Genomic DNA, 2500 nt, shown 5'->3' with positions numbered 1-2500 from the left:
CTGCTGCTAAAGGTGGGGAGTGTATGTGCGGTCCGGGTGGCTTTCCTCTGGCGAGGGAGAGACCTTAAGCAAACTCAGAGACAAATCTTGACGGTCGATCACTCGTAAAAATAAAACGTGACAAACTTTGTGTTGGTTCAAGTACGAAAGGATCTCTGTCGGCTTGGGGGTACGCCCGTTTCCGTTTCAACTTGTCTCGCGAGGGTGGTTTCGGGGCCAGCAGGAGAGCTCGTCGGGGTAGCAGGCCCTGCAGCCGTGGTCACCGCCAAACCCCCACAACTCGAGCAAGTGAAAAAAAAAGTAACAGGAGCGAAAGCATCTCTGTCGGCTTGGGGGTACGCCCGTTTCCGTTTCAACTTGTCTCGCGAGGGTGGTTTCGGGGCCAGCAGGAGAGCTCGTCGGGGTAGCAGGCCCTGCAGCCGTGGTCACCGCCAAACCCCCACAACTCGAGCAAGTGAAAAAAAAAAGTAACAAATAAGAAAGGATCGTCGGCTTGGGGGTACGCCCGTTTCCGTTTCAACTTGTCTCGCGAGGGTGGTTTCGGGGCCAGCAGGAGAGCTCGTCGGGGTAGCAGGCCCTGCAGCCGTGGTCACCGCCAAACCCCCACAACTCGAGCAAGTGAAAAAAAAAGTAACAAATAAGAAAGGATCGTCGGCTTGGGGGTACGCCCGTTTCCGTTTCAACTTGTCTCGCGAGGGTGGTTTCGGGGCCAGCAGGAGAGCTCGTCGGGGTAGCAGGCCCTGCAGCCGTGGTCACCGCCAAACCCCCACAACTCGAGCAAGTGAAAAAAAAAAGTAACAAATAAGAAAGGATCTCTGTCGGCTTGGGGGTACGCCCGTTTCCGTTTCAACTTGTCTCGCGAGGGTGGTTTCGGGGCCAGCAGGAGAGCTCGTCGGGGTAGCAGGCCCTGCAGCCGTGGTCACCGCCAAATCCCCACAACTCGAGCAAGTGAAAAAAAAAGTAACAAATAAGAAAGGATCGTCGGCTTGGGGGTACGCCCGTTTCCGTTTCAACTTGTCTCGCGAGGGTGGTTTCGGGGCCAGCAGGAGAGCTCGTCGGGGTAGCAGGCCCTGCAGCCGTGGTCACCGCCAAACCCCCCACAACTGTTGGGCGCCTACCTGCGCGGGGCAGGAGGACACTTTCCGATTTCAAATCTCCGTTTGCCGAGTCCACCCCGAACGCACGCGGGCGGGCGGGTTCGCATCACCCTTCGTCACAAGGGGCGAAGCCCGTTCCACCGTCTCGTCAGTAGTGCCGACCGGTCTGTGATCGACGAGGGGAGCCACACCAGGTCCGGCCCTGCTGCTTGGCGGCACCGCGTCGTCGGGAGCTCGCGACAGACGGAGGGTTTCGGTGTACTCTCCAGCCACGGGAAACGAAGCCGGTGATGCAGGCGCCGGTCTTTCGCTCCCAAATCGGCTGGGTTTACATCGTTGCTATCTAGTCACGCTCCCTTCAAACCCGACGGGGTACCTATTCCCCTCACCCGTCTGTGCGTATACAGCCTCTTTGCACTTGCGGGATGGGGGTGGTGGTTTAAAGACTCTCGAGTTGCCGCCCGTCGGTCTCCGAGCTCCGTGCAGTAGTGATCCCCAGCGAACTGCCAGCAGGGCGAACGAGCGATCCCGCTCTCGGTCGGGGCGCCTGGCGTCGATCGGTGGTCGGTGGCTTGCGGGCAAGCTGCGCTGTGAGTGTGGGAACGAGTATGACGAGCCGTTGCCGCGACTCCCAGTCCACCTCGGCGGTGGCTGGGCCGGGCGGGCGTCTGCTCGGGCGAGTGCCGCCCCCGCCTCCTCGCAGGAAGTCCGCTCGCCGACACGCCGCCACGTGCACGCGTCAGTGACGCTGCCGAACCGATGGCCGGTGCCCGTTCCCGCCTCTGCTTTTCCTAGGGCAAAGCTGCTGCACGCCTCGTGATACTAGGCGGGCGACATGGTGGCGGTGATCCTGCCTCCGTCGCTGCGGTGCGTTGGGGCACGCATCGCCTCTTGGGCGCCCTGTCCTCCTCCCCCCAATAGACGTATGTTTCTGCGGGCCGCACCAGGATGGTGCTCCCCATCGCTTCACGCCACCCTGCTCCGCCCGCACGCCGGCGTGCAGGTGGCTGTAGCTCAAGGTGGGGAGCGTATGTGCGGTCCGGGTCGCTTTCCTCTGGCGAGGGAGAGACCTAAAACAAACTCAGACAACTCTTGACGGTGGATCACTCGGCTCGTGCGTCGATGACGAACGCAGCTAGCTGCGAGAATTAATGTGAATTGCAGGACACATTGATCATCGACACTTTGAACGCACTTTGCGGCCCCGGGTTCTTCCCGGGGCCACGCCTGTCTGAGGGTCGTTTGGCAATCAATCGCACTCGCCTTGGCTGGCGAGAGCGCGGCTGGGGTGTCGCAGAGGACCCGTCCTCTTTGTCCCCCTAAGTTCAGACTCCGGAGCCCTCCGGCGTCGGAGCGCTTGGCCTTTCCCCCCCACCCTGCACATTCCGTTCGTCAGGCTCGAC

At 61.2% G+C, this 2500-nt stretch overlaps 1 non-coding gene across 1 annotated transcript; it reads left to right on the top strand.

Moving 5' to 3' along the window:
• The first annotated feature begins 2184 nt into the window (after window positions 1–2184).
• Window positions 2185–2338, top strand: LOC140473287 (5.8S ribosomal RNA). The gene has a single exon (XR_011958235.1). It is a non-coding gene; the product is annotated as a 5.8S ribosomal RNA (ribosomal RNA).
• The last annotated feature ends 162 nt before the right edge of the window (window positions 2339–2500 follow it).

Source organism: Chiloscyllium punctatum, unplaced genomic scaffold, assembly GCF_047496795.1.
Source record: "Chiloscyllium punctatum isolate Juve2018m unplaced genomic scaffold, sChiPun1.3 scaffold_567, whole genome shotgun sequence".
Lineage (NCBI taxonomy): Eukaryota > Metazoa > Chordata > Chondrichthyes > Orectolobiformes > Hemiscylliidae > Chiloscyllium > Chiloscyllium punctatum.
Note: the sequence above shows the minus strand (reverse complement) of the source record. Positions and strands in the feature narration are given on the sequence as shown.